This window comes from Coturnix japonica, chromosome W (genome assembly GCF_054131305.1).
Source record: "Coturnix japonica strain WE chromosome W, WE-NBRP24, whole genome shotgun sequence".
NCBI lineage: Eukaryota > Metazoa > Chordata > Aves > Galliformes > Phasianidae > Coturnix > Coturnix japonica.
The window spans coordinates 34,116,004-34,130,163 of record NC_140701.1 but is presented as its reverse complement, the minus strand read 5'-3'; positions in this window follow the sequence as shown (position 1 = coordinate 34,130,163).

Sequence of the window (14,160 nt, the reverse complement as noted above, 5' to 3'; positions counted from 1 at the left end):
AGAGCTTGTGCCACCATGGCAGCAGCTGTCTGGGGTGCTGGGGTTCTCAGTTCCCTGCTGCACACTGCCAGTACGTGTTCACTGCCTCTCTGCCATGTGAACCAGTTTTTCTGTGAAGTCCCCCAGATCCTCAAGCTCTCCTGCTCAGCCTCCTACCTTTAGGAAGTTCTGTTTCTCATTTTTAGTACCAGTTTAGCCTTTGGCTGCTATGTTTTCATAGTTGTGTCCTATGTGCAGATCTTCCTTGTCGTGCTGATGATGCCCTCTCAGGAGGGACAGCACAAAGCCTTCTCCATGTGCCTCACTCACCTGGCCATGATCTCTCTATTTGTCAGCACTGGCACTTTTGTCTACCTGAAGCCCCCCTCCATTTCCTCACCACTCCTGGATCTGACAGTGGCACTTCTGTACTCAGTGGTTCCTCCAGCACTGAACCCTATTATCTACAGCATGAGGAATAGGGAGATCAAGCACGCTCTTAGGAATATGTTGCAATATACACTATTCCAACTTCCATAAAGTGCACATCTTCATCACAGGATTCCCATTGATGGCTATTTATGTTTTATTCTTGTTTGTCTTTTTGATTTTGTGTAATACCGTAATCTGCAAATAAGTTGCAATTTATTTCACTACTTCTTTCCTACCTACTTTCCATTTTATTATACCAAGAGCTTGTGAAAACATGAAACCAGATTCCCTGAATAGGTTAAGAGACAAATAAGAAAAGTTTTCAAAATAGACTTTTCCTTATCTCTTCTTTCTTCCTCCCTTGTCTGGGTCTGGGAGAGCTACATCCATGGACAGCAGCACAACAAGCTCTTTTCCATCCTGCCACAGTGCTCTCAAGTCCTTGTATTTGTGCAGGCCTGAAGGTCTTGTGTGTTTCACAACAGTCCTGTTGTCTCTACAGTAGCACTCCGGGGCAGCAGTCAGTAGCCAGCAATATGAACGGTTGTGTCAGAGCTGGTCTCCTTTTTGACACTGTCATGGAGTTATCCAGATCAGTGTATGACCCTGACAGGGGGGGCAGTAGGCCCGCAGGCCCCCTGGCCCAAACAAATAGGAAGGGAAAAAGGAACAGGGTAGAGAGACTGGAGCTGGGCTCAAGGAAACAAACAGAGAATCAGAAAAGACCTAAGAAGGAAAACTTGTTTTACTAACTATGATATGTGGAATACCAATGGGAAAAATTACAAAACCATTACATTCCACCCCTTATTCTACATCACTACATCATGCTTAGAAAACATATCTATATACAAATAATCAACAATTAAAATGCATTAGACACACAGGAATTTATACATATATATACATGGAATTACTGACTGCACTCCCCCAACATCAAATTCCCTTATCGTACATATTGAACATACACATCCTTCTGCATCACCACCACGTGCACCCAGGTCCCTGGGCAAAAACAGTTCCATGGAGAGGTTTGCCCTTTAGAGAGACTAGAAGGACCCAAACAGCTTTTCCCAACATGAATAATCTGCGCAATAGTGTCCATAGTTAAGTCCACCCCTCGGTCTCCGGCCCTTTCCTATGTTGCGTCTCTTCCTTGATGGCTTGAGGTCTCATGGGCCCATCGAGATAGAAATAATTCACCCTTGTTCTGCCAGTCCACATCTATTTGAGCTACCTCAATTCTGGCAGCTCGATCTACCCAGTGGTTGTTTTGCAGTTCTTCAGTAGACCTACTCTTGGGCATGTGATGTACCTTTACAACCATATCTTTTGTTCGGGCAGCAGTGTCTTTCCACAGTTCAGCAGCCCAAATAGGTTTATCCCTCCGTTGCCAGTTATTTTGTTCCCACTGCTGTAACCACCCCCATAAGGCATTTGCCACCATCCATGAGTAAGGCCTCGGGTCTCTCCTGAGGCTTTTGGCCACAAACTCCAAGTGGGACCTTTCTCTCCAGCAGCAATGTAGAGGATGTTCTTTACATCCTGTCCCATCTGTACTGGCCCAAGGGCCACGGCACAGGCTGTCTCCTATTAAGTCTGTTCAAAAGCCTGCTGCTGCTTGGGGCCTCATGTATAATTCTTCTTCTACAGCACCTGAAAAAGGGGGCTCACTATGGGGCTGTAGTTTGGAACATGCATTCTCCAAAAGCCCACTACGCCCAGGAAAGATCCTGCCTCTTTCTTGTAAATGTGTGGAGACATGGCAGTGATTTTGTCGATCACATCTGTTGTGATGTGACGATGTCCATCTTGCCACTTTATAGCTAGGAACTGAAATTCCTGTCAGGTTATTTCACTTTGCTTTGCTTTATGGCAAAACAAGCTTGTAGAAGAATTTGGATTATTTGCTCTTCTTTTGTGAAAGCTTCTTCTGCTGTATCGCCCCACACAACGCTATCATCAATGCACTGCAGGTGCTCAGGAGCACCACCCTGTTCCAGTACAGTTTGGACCAGCCCATGGCAAATGGTTGGGCTGTGTTTTCACCCACAAGCAAGAAATAGACACAAAAGCACAGTGGAAGGCTCCACTGATTGTCAGAGATGTTCAGTAACCATCAGAAGACTTCACTGATCAAGAGAGGGTGTCACTGGTCATCATAGGGCTTCATTGGTCATCGGGAGATTGGAGGTGTCCATGGGAGGGGATATGCAGACCTTGTTCTGGGTGATGGGGTAGTGGGTAGGGGCAGTCGCGCAAGGGGACTAAAGAAGACCCAAAGGAGGGACAAGTGGCTTCAAGAAGAGAGGGGCCAAAAGGATGGTGAAGTGGTCACACTGTGTCCATGCAGATGTAGATCAAAGGGTGAAGGGTTTGGGAGGAATTGTATGGAGGAGCTGAGAGAGAGCAGAGGGATTGTAGTGGGGCTGATGGCCGCATGAGGAGCTCCATCCTATAGGACTTTGGAGCAGGTGATGAGAGAGGGTGGGGAAGCCCACAGGGGTGCAGGACATGGTGTGCGCAGCATGGAGCTGGGGAACCCTCCAGATAATTTGAGGTGGGAACAGCCAGGCAGGGAGAGACCCCACCTGCTCCTGCATGACTCCCTGCAAAGCCGCCCTTGGGAACAATCTGAGTGGCTGTGCAGGCACTCACCACAGCAACTTCCGAGTTTGGCACTTGCATAAGTGACTGTGGAGAGAGGAGCAGGAGAGAGTGAGAGAGACATGCAGTGGGTACCCCCATGGCCAATCACCTCCAGCCCCAGCCCACATCCCCCACGGATGCTTCACCTGAGCATCCACTGTGCAGCACAGGGCAGCAAGGAGCATCATGAGGCTGAGCACAGCTGCCTTCATCTTCCTCTGTGCTCCGGGAGCTGATGAGGCTGAAGGAAGCAAGGTCTGCATTTATCCTCCCAGAACCTCTCCCACTCCCCAAGTGTCCGTGGGCTTGGCAGGCTTCCCTGGCATGGACTGAGCACAGCCAGACCTCTCAGGGAGAGAAATGACCTCTCAGGCCATCCAGCTGTTAACTCAGATAAGATCTGCTTCAATAGTAATGACCCCTCTTGTATTACCTGGGCCGTAAGATCAGAGGCAGATTTAGGAGATGGGGCTGTAGAGGTTGAACCTTCCCACCAACATCCCATTACGTGTTGCTGCCGTGTAAAAGATGACAGCAGAGGGGTAGCCTGACAGAATGGCATCTGACATTGAAGTGCACATGAAGCGATGGTGTGCCATTGAATGCCTCCAAGTGGATAAAATGACACTCATTGATATTCACCAATTTTTGCTGAATGTTTCCGGAGACCAAACAGTAGATGTGAGCAGAATGAGGCAATGGGAGGTGTGTTTCAGCAGTGGTAACAGTGCGTCGCCATTGCTGGTGAAGATGGCAATGAGCATGGCACATAGGCTCCTCTTCCCTCAGTCTCCCATCTCTGTTATCCAGGCTGCTCCCAACCTCCTCATGTCAGTCATCTCATTAGGAGCAGCTTTCTACCTACCAGCCTATGCTCCAAGAATGGCTCCTGTAGGTGTTGGGTAACTTTTATCAGACCTTTGTGCAGAATTCCTTTACCACAAACCATCCTGGAGGCAGCACCGACCTCTGTGTACAAAATGGAAGAAGCCCAAAAGGAAGCTTGGAAACTTCTGACCTGACAACCCATATCCAAGAACTTGTCCTGTGCAGGGTCTCACAGGGAAAGAGGAAGAGAGACCTGGCAGCCAACATGCAAACCAGTTGCTGCTGCTGGCTTCTCAGAGGCACTGACAAATGTGAGCCTTGAAGAACAGACCCCAGCCAGGAGCCCAGGGATGGCCTGTCAGCTGTTGCAGTCGGAAGTCAGCGCACAGTTTGATGATCAGCCATGTGCTTCCTGCTGGATTGTAGGTTTCTGAGAACATATGACCCCAACTGCTCCAGAAACGTCTCACAAGAAGGAGGACAGACAGAGGCACTGCACGTCCTTTATTCTGTTAAGTTTCACAGAGATCCTGGTTCATTATGTACAGTGTGTCTGGGCTACAATATAAAGGTAAAAGCTGAAGAGGAATTGATTTGAATAATACCATTTCAGTGAAAAAAATTACAGTGTTTTAAAACAACAATAAAATTTAATACAATACACTTATGAAAACGGATCAAAACAAAACAAACAAAAAAAATAACAAAGAGTTTGTATCAGTAAAAAGCTGCATTACATGTCATGAATTCCAAAAGATGGGCAGTTCACTGCTTTTGAAACACATCTGGTCATCACTTTCCTCACTGCATCCTTGACTTCCTGTTTCCTCATGCTGTAGATGAGGGGGTTCACTGCTGGAGGCACCACCGAGTACAGAAGTGCCACCATCAGGTCCATGGATAAGGAGGAAACAGAGGGGGGCTTCAGATAGGCAAAAAAGGCAGTACTGAGAAAGAGGGAGACCACGGCCAGGTGAGGGAGGCATGTGGAGAAGGCTTTGTGCTGTCCCTCCTGAGAGGGCATCCTCAGCACTGCCATGAATATCTGCACATACTATATAACAATGAAAACAAAGCACCCAAAGCCTAAACATATACTAAAAATGAAAAACAGAACTTCCTTAAGGTAGGAGGCTGAGCAGGAGAGCTTGAGGATCTGGGGGATTTCACAGAAAAACTGGTTGACCACATTCCCTTGGCAGAGAGGCAGTGAAAACGTACTGGCAGTGTGCACCAGGGAATTCAGAACACCAGTGCCCCAGACAGCTGCTGCCATGGTGGCACAAGCTCTGCTGTCCATCAAGGTCCCGTAGCGCAGGGACTTGCAGATGGAAACGTAGCGGTCATAGGACATGATGGTGAGAAGGGACAGCTCTGCTGACATGAAGAAGAGAAGGAAAAAGAACTGTGCAGCACATTCTGTGTAGGAGATGGCCCTGGTGTCCCAGAGGGCATTGGCCATGGCTTTGGGGAGAGTGGTGGAGATGCAGCCCAGGTCGAGGAGGGCCAGGTTGAGGAGGAAGAAGTACATGGGGGTGTGCAGGCGGCGGTCGCACACTACGGCTGTGCTGATGAGGCCGTTGCCCAGGAGGGCAGCCAGGTAGATGCCCAGGAAGAGCCAGAAGTGCAAGAGCTGCAGTTGCCGCGTCTGCCAATGGCAGCAGGAGGAACTCGCTGATGGAGCTGTGTAGAGAGTGTTTTTTACAGCTAGTTAGCTGAGAAGGGTCGTAAACACGGTGCAGCTAAGCAAGCAGCCATAACACCTGCAAGGACAGCAAGAACAACAGGATGCCCTGGGATGGTGAGAAACTAGCCATGGTTCTGGGAACTCAGCAAGGGAGTAGCTTTCAGTTGATAACAACAAGCTGTTAAGATACTCGGGGATGGTATGTAATTGGGAACCAATGATGAGCTCTACTTTTGCAATATGTATGAGCTAATTATCCGTATTATAAAGGTACACGCAGCCAAGGAATAAACGAGAATAGCTGATCATATGTCAATGACAGGTGTGGTCGTCTGCTTTTCTCCCGCCGTTCTGCAACAATTGGTGACCCCGACATGGCCTACCAGGAAGGATCGTAGCGGCGAAGGTGTTCGAATCCTTAAGCAGCAGGGATAGCATGCGCCAGGAAAAGAAGGTGCAGGTGCTCTACGTGACCTTATTGAAGGGCCTAGCCGATACGGGCCGCCGACATCCTTTAAGGCTGCAACAGCGCGCTGACAAATAGGTATGCCAAGGCAAGCGGTTTATGAATTATTTTCTTGCTTTTTTAAAAAAAAGTGTCAGGTATTTTCTTGCTTTTTGAAAAAAAAAAGAGTCAGGTTAAGGGGACAGACTTGCAAAAGGAACTCCCCGAGTTATTAGCGTATGGGTATGCTAAAGGGTTATTTCAGAATCCGCATTTAGTGTATGATCTTGCTGAGTGGCGTAAATTTGGAGATGCAATTTTACAGGGAATATTAGATGGGGATAAAACAGCTAAAAAATGCGGGAAGTGGTGGCGTGTGGTTTATAATGATTTGTTGCTACATCAGGCAGAAAAGGAAGCGGCAGAACAAGCTAGTACTGTGCAGGGGAGGAATAAGAATTATAATGAATGGTCAGATTGTCCGGTGCCCCCTGCTTTGTCCACCGTAAAGTTGCCACCGGCCTCCGAGCCTGCATTGCCGGTGGCTCCGGAGCCGAGTGCCCCGTCTCCGTCTCCCGGCACGTCTGTATCAGACGAGCCGCCTGCATCGACCATGGTGCTACAGCCGGCCCCCTCGACCCCCCTTTGCAATGAGCCGCTCCCTGGGGCACAGAGTGACCTGGCGGAGGCTGTCGCGCGGGAGCGGGGGGGGGGGCTTGGGCTGCGCTGGCGCGGGCTTGTTTAGAGGCAGGAGACGGTGAGGCGTTGGAAGCGGTGCAACAGGTGGTGCTGCCGGGGGGGTATTCGCCTGATCCTGCAGGCGGGACACAGGCTGCTATCAGTGCTTTAGATTGGAAGTTGTTGTCACAATTGCAGTCTACGGTCAGTCAGTTTGGAGTAAAAAGTGAGCCAGCGAGACAGATACTGGATTATATCTGGAGTACTCAGGTTTTGTTGCCATCTGATTGTCGGGCTATAGCTAGGTTGATTTTTTCGCAGCACCAACAACTGCTATTTAATGCTTATTGGGAAGAGATGTGCCAACAGAGCGCTGCGATAGTTAGGCAGCCCGGAGATCCCTTGTATAATGTAACCGTTGAAGAACTTTTAGGGGTGGGTCCTTTCATCCGGACGGAGGCCCAGGCTTTATTAGGACCAGCTAAATGTAGGGAGTCAATGTATCTGGCCAGGCAGGCTATGGATAAGATCAAGGTGCCAGGTGGGCTGCCGTCTTATATGGGAATCCAGCAGGGAAGAAATGAGGATTTTGGAGCGTTTCTAGATAAGGTAGCTGGAGCCATAGAGAAGGCTGGAGTACCAGAGTACATGAGGGAAATAATTCTAAAATATTGTGCACTTCAGAATTGTAATGCTACAGCTCGTGGCATTCTAAGTACTTTGAGGAGTAACTGGACAATAGAGGAGGCGTTAGACAGATTATCGAGTGTGCCCACGGGGGCTCAGGCTTTCATAGTTGAGGCTATTAAAGAGCTAGGGGCAGGATTAAAGGCACAGGCTGAGGCTTCTCAGAATCAAGTATTTGCAGCTCTTGCACCCTTACAAGCGTCTGCGGTAACCAGTGCAGGCCCAAGCACCTCTTTTAAATGTTTCCGGTGTGGCGTTAAGGGACATTTGCGACGGAATTGCCAAGCTGTCGGTGTGTGGTGCCAGAACTGCCGCTCGGACAACCACAACACCGTCACCTGCCGTCGCTGGTCAAGAAATCTCCAGCCCAGCGCAAGAAAGAACAGCGGCCGCGCTCCGACACAAGCAGCCGTTCCCAGCCAGTGGCCGCCTGCCCCCCCGCACATGTCTCTCGCCGCGTTGTTGGTCTCTACGGCGCCCCCGCCCTCTGCTTCGCCCACGTCGTTCTCTGCGCCTAGCCATGCTGCCCCCCCCTTGTCGTGCGCAGCTGCGTCTGTGCAGCCCATGTGTAACGTGGTTAAAGACGCGGATGGACCGAAACCAGAGGATCGTTGTGACCCCGGTCCTGTAGATCCAGAAAGCGAATCGGACGCATTTCCTCCTGATGATACTTTGTTTGGAGCAGGAATGACAAATTTCCCTACAGCGTACTGTGATGTCTTAGAGCAATGCAGAAAAGAAACAGTATTAAGGGGTGATGCTGACACGTTGCAAACCTTTCCTAATCAGGTCCCCCATTTGGAATCCCTGCCTTGTGAGGCAGTGAAGGAGCTAAGGGAGTCAGTGAGAACATACGGAGTTCAGTCAGACTTTACATACAATCTTTTGGTTGCAAACAGTGACAGTTACTCTATGACCCCTCACGATTGGAAAACTGTGTTAAGAATGATCCTCTCTCCTACGCAATACACCGTGTTTGTGACTGAATACCAGCTACATAATTTGACTGATACCTCTTTGCCTCAAACTGGGACAAATCCATGTGGCACAGCACCTCTTCAACTGTGTCAGACAAATGTCACTCATGTTCCTGAATTTGGCTGTCTAAAATATGCACATATAACAATAGATACTCATTCTTCTTACGTATTTGCCACAGCACAGGTGGCACAGTCATGACACCCGTAAACACTGGTTATCTGCTTGTGCTGCTATGGGAATCCCACATACTACAAAAACAGATAATGAGCCTGCATATACCTCTAAGGCCACTCAAACTTTCCTCCAAGAAGGGTGTGTTAAACATACTACAACCATTGCTCATTCTCCCACTGAACAAGCTATCACTGATCACATTTGTTCTGCAACAGAGCTGCTGTTGGACATCTGCTGTTCCTGGGCTTGGAGTCCTGTTCAGAGTGCAGAAGATAATGACAAGTCCAGACCATTCTCAGACACTCTTCCTGCTATAATATGAAATGTTTTAATTCTCTTACAACAGTGTACATTTAGCACCATTACTTGCATTTAATTTCATGTCGTTCAGCATTCCTTAAGCAGAAGCAGCATTTGAAGCTCTAACCTTCTTCTTACTTTCTTATCTTATCCCGTCTCCCTGGTTAGTTTCATCTGTTTTATGTCTCATATCTTGACCCCAACTGCTCTTAGCGTCCAAAACCCAGCCTCTGTGCCATTCAATTTCATTTAGAAAAAGCTGCCTGTTCAAACGTTAAGTGAATTCCTTTTGTCTACTGAAAATGATGATAATTTTGATTGGTTCTACCATTTGAGAAAGAGGAGACTGAAAGCACATCATGTGTGACTGCTCACAAAACAAGCAATTGACTGAAGAAAAATTATCAGAGCTGTGACAGCCCCTTTTAAAATTTGCCTCCAATCATTTCTGTCTTCCTCAAGAACAGGAAATAGAATATCCCTGCCTTGGCTCTCCTCTTGCAAAGTACACTTAAAAACATTCTTTTGTGCAGTGGAGCTGTGATCCCCCTGCCCCAGGCAGCAGCTGTGGCAGCACAAGCCCTGCCGGGGGGCTCCTTCCCCCCACACGTTTCCCTGCAGTGCCCTGGGCAGCTCCCCAGGCAGGCTGAGTGCTGAGCCTGGCAGGCGGCAGAGTCCCATACCCAGCACACTGCCCCTGGGGCACAGCAGGGACCCTGCTCTGCAGGACAGCCCTGGGCACTCGCCTGCAGCCCCGGCTGCACAGCCTGCAGCCGTGCTGGGACACGCAGCACTCAGGGCTGTGCTCTGACGCTGCAGCATGGAAGCCCTCAGTTAAAACAGAAGTTTTTTATCCACAGTAAAGAAACATGCAGTGCCTGTGGCCAGATCTGCTATGGCATGTCCCAGTTATAGTTAACCTTCTATGAAAAGCAGCTGCATAGTCTGCAGGGAGACTTAACCTGTCATGTTCTGTGAGCAATGCTCCTGCAGTGAATTCACAGCCCGCTCACACAGTATACATCCTGTAAGCTCTCTCCCTTTTCTCTCCTCTCCTTCTGTCAGCTGCAGGCTGTGCTGTGCAAAAGAGCAGATCCTGGGCACAGCTGTCTCTCTACAGCACTGCCCACTTTTATGAGCTCACTGTATCCCAGGAGTATGGCCCAGCCCAGCTCAGCAGCAGAGGATGTATTGTTTATCCTTCCCACTCGTCTCCCCTGAGATGTCCCTGGGTCTTCTTGGCCAACAGCTTCTGAAAGACAGCAGTGTCATAACCGTACTTTGAAATCTGATGAATTAAACACCAGATATCCAGTGGTCAGTGACTAATTCCAGACTTAGGGCATGACTTATCATTTTACAATACCATGACACTCCACCACTTATTCTACATTATTACATCGTGGTAAATATATATAATGTCATGGTTTTGTAATTTTGTAATTTTGCTATCAGTATTCCACATCATAACATCATGTAAAGTATGGATACTTCTATTGAATGTGCAGTCCACAGAAGAAGACTACATATCCCAGAGAACAACAGGGTTAATGATAAGTCACGGGACCAGGACTCTATATAATCTCGTTTCCAGGCTGGAGTGCCCTCCTTCTTCTCTCAAACTTCTCGGAGAGTGGGAAGCGTTCCAGCCGTGTCGCCTAGAGTTCACAGTAGGCCTCTCGGTTTTCGGGGACTCTCTCTCTCTGTTTCGTTCGATTTGTTAGCCTCAATTATATTATATTGTGTTATCTTGTATTTCGGTATCATATTTAGTAAAATAAGTTTTTCCTCCTTAGATTGTCGCTGTTTTTATCCCATTCCCCTTTTCCCCCTCCTTTCTGGGCCCCGGGGGGGGCCCACGGAGTGGCTTCCCCTGTCACGGGCATAGGTAAATCTAAGTAACCCGTGACAGATTTTTTGGTGGAGAATGCGGGCATAGAGCTTTTTAGCTTTTAGAACGACTCTCTCTTTGCTCTTAAAGAGCTTCGTAAGGGGAGTGTTATCTTTTCGTAGCTGCTCACTGAGAACGTGACCTTGAAATACCAGACAAATTGTCAACATTAAGGGCTGCTGTACATTCTCAGCACTGCTATCTAACTTTTGTGTAGAAAACAAAGGGATTTCTTTCTCCCTTAGAGCAAAGCTAGCTAGCTCTGACTTTTACAGAGCCTGCCAGCTATGAATCCACTCTTTATCCCAGTTGCTCTGTTTAAGGGATTGAAAGCAATTATGATCTTTTTAAAGTATTGGTCAACTATTAACACCATAATTTAGTGTTGTGGAATTGTGCAGGTATATAGCCTAATAAGGTGGATACTGATGGAGACACCTGCCTGGTACTTTTATGAGATGTGGTATGGTCAGAATTTTGGCACCTACACCCCAGATGGAATTGTGAATCTTACAAACACTTGCATCCCAGATGGAATTGCGAATCTTACAAGTACTTGCATCCCAGATGGAACAGGCAATTTTACAAACAGCACCATGTTTAATTCATTGTACAGGCTAAAAAAAAACTTTTTATTTAGGTTGTACTCTCAGGTTTCCACATGCCTTTCAATAACTGAGATAGGGTTCATACTTGCATCCGTGTTATCACTATTAATGAATGCATATATTTTCCTATGCATTCGTTCTATGCGGAAGTCTCCTCCAGAACCAGAGAATGATGACTGGCAGGGAATATGGAAAGGTTTAGGAAAAGTCTTGGAAGCATGGGGACCCGCAGTGTCATGGGATTTCACTCTTGAACACCTAAGGGACCCTAAGAAATTAAGTGAGTATTTGGGTCAGAGATCTAAGGAGGTAAACCTTATGTGGGGTTTGGCTTATGCATACCGTGCTTTGCATCATACTATTCTGGAGAGAGAGAGTTTCCGATCTGAGATTCAAGCCCAAGTTAATTCTGATCAGTCACAGGAGGCATCAGTAGCAATATCAGTTGCCCCTGTGGAAGGCAAGAAATGGAAACGGGTGTCCATGCGTCTAGAACGAAAAGAAGGAGAAGCACAGGGGGGGGCTGCAGAAGACCCAGGTGCCGGGCATGGAGCAGTACCGAAAAAAGCAAAGGCAAAAACCAAGAGGCATGAAGAAGAGACTGATGATGAGGAGGAAATCACCTATTGTCGACCTCTGAAGCTGACTGAAATCCAAGGCTCAAGAAAGGAGTTCACACGGCGTCAAGATGAAGGTATCCTTGCTTGGTTGCTTCGCTGCTGGGACAACGGGGCCAACAGCTTGTCTCTAGATGGTAATGAAGCTCGCCAACTAGGAAGCATTGCCCAAGATGCAGGTATCGACAGAGGGATTAGCAGATGTTCGGATGGAGCTGCCACTCTCTGGTTGCGGCTGTTAGAAGCCGTGAGAGAAAGGTACCCCTATAAGGATGCTTTGAAGCCTAAATTTGATAGTTGGAATACCGTCCAAAAAGGTATTCAGCGCTTGAGGGAATTGGCCATGGCGAAAATGTTGTACAGCCCTGATCCAAGCGAACTTGACCCTGAGAGAGTGAGGGCCGATCCTGACATGTGGCAGAAAATCACAAGTACAGCACCAGAGAGAATGGCACAGTCATTGGTTACAGGTTCTAAAGGGTTCATGGACAGATGGCCCCGAGTTGTTGAGCTGATTATAATGCTTCAAACCACCGATCAGCAGCTCCCCCAACTGCATGCCGCAGTTTCTGCCATCTCACGGCTAGAAAACCGAGTAGATGAAATGTGCAAGAAATTGTTTCCATCAACTAATTGCAATGATCCCGTAATAGTATCAGAAACAACTGAAGAAGGTCAATCCTCGTACGGGCCACCAGGTCTAATGAAGGATCTGATCAAAGTATTCCAGTCCTACTCCCCACCTGCATTATCAAAAGTCTCAGCTGTTAAACGCACACGCTTCCCAGCTCGAGCAAAGAACAACAGTACGATTGCACCGCGTGTTTCCATGTGGCGCTACCTACGTGACCGTGGAGAAGACATGAGGAAGTGGCATGATCAGCCTACTTCTGCACTACGAGCACGGGTGAAAGAACTACTAGACATACCAACCACCAGTGGAGTTGCTCCAGTCATCACAGGTAACCAATAGAGGGGCCCTGCCCTCAGTCAGGGGAGGGAAAGGGATAATAGAGTTTATTGGACTGTGTGGATTCGATGGCCTGGCACATCAGAACCACAGAAATATAAGGCACTGGTGGATACCGGTGCACAGTGCACCCTAATGCCCTCCAGTCATGAAGGGACAGAATCAATCCATATTTCTGGAGTGACTGGAGGCTCTCAAGAATTGACTGTGCTGGAGGCTGAAATAAGCCTCACTGGCAAAGACTGGCAAAAACATCCTATTGTGACTGGCCCAGGGGCTCCATGTATACTAAGTATTGATTACCTCAGAAGGGGGCATTTCAAGGATCCTAAGGGGTATCGATGGGCCTTTGGGATAGCTGCTGTAGATATGGACAACATTAAGCAGCTGTCTGTTTTGCCTGGCCTGTCAGAGGACCCGTCTGTTGTGGGGCTGCTACGAGTAAAAGAGCAGCAGGTACCGATTGCTACAAAGACAGTGCACAGACGGCAGTATCGCACCAACAGGGATTCCTTGCTCCCCATTCATGATTTGATTCGCCAGTTGGAGAATCAGGGAGTGATCAGTAAAACTCACTCACCTTTTAACAGTCCCATATGGCCAGTGCGTAAAGCCAGTGGAGAATGGAGGCTGACAGTAGACTACCGTGGCCTGAATGAGGTCACACCCCCATTGAGCGCTGCTGTGCCGGACATGTTGGAACTCCAGTACGAGCTGGAGTCAAAAGCAGCCAAATGGTATGCCACCATTGACATTGCCAATGCCTTCTTTTCTATTCCTTTGGCTGCAGAATGTAAGCCACAGTTTGCCTTCACCTGGAGGGGCATTCAGTATACTTGGAACCGTTTCAAGCCACCCAGTGGTTGCCTCTACCATGGTGAGTACATAACACTTACCACTGCGAGACCGTGGCAAGGTGATATAATCAACCTGCCACGCCTCCCCATATTTATACTTTTGCCATCGCCCTTCCCCCCAAAAAGGTTTCATCCTCTTGGCTTGTTTAATTATGGCACATGTTTCACAATCAAGAATAATCTGCGCAATAGCGTCCATGGTTAAGTCCACCCCTCGGTCTCTGGCCCACTTATATGTCGCGTCTCTTCCTTGATGACCTGAGGTCCCATGAGCCCATCGAGCTAGAAATAATTCGCCCTTATTCTGCCAGTCCAAGTCGATTTGAGCCACCTCAATTCTGGCAGCATTATCTACCTGATGGTTGTTTTGTTGTTCT